Source organism: Tupaia chinensis, unplaced genomic scaffold, assembly GCF_000334495.1.
Source record: "Tupaia chinensis unplaced genomic scaffold, TupChi_1.0 Scaffold000159_1, whole genome shotgun sequence".
Lineage (NCBI taxonomy): Eukaryota > Metazoa > Chordata > Mammalia > Scandentia > Tupaiidae > Tupaia > Tupaia belangeri.
The window spans coordinates 6,965,447-6,965,657 of NW_006159630.1; the positions used below are offsets into that span (position 1 = coordinate 6,965,447).

Sequence of the window (211 nt, forward strand, 5' to 3'; positions counted from 1 at the left end):
CAGCAGTTGGCGTAATGGCTATGTCGCTGGACTCCCACGTAGTCGACTGCGGTTCGCATCCCAGACCCGGTGGCTTAAAACTCACGCTGGGCGCATGTGCGTGTGTGCCCAAGATCCTGAGAGGAGAATGGAGGAGAAGGGATTGCGGCGTGACCATCTCCCCTGGGGGGTGATTTCTCGCTTTCTGTCTCTCTGTCTCTGTCTGTCTGTC

General features: G+C 57.8%; 1 protein-coding gene across 1 annotated transcript in view; it reads right to left on the reverse strand.

Annotated features, from left to right (window-relative positions):
* KCTD2 (potassium channel tetramerization domain containing 2) overlaps window positions 1-211 on the reverse strand; it is a 17,607-nt gene that overhangs the window by 10,317 nt on the left and 7,079 nt on the right. The window lies entirely within an intron of this gene.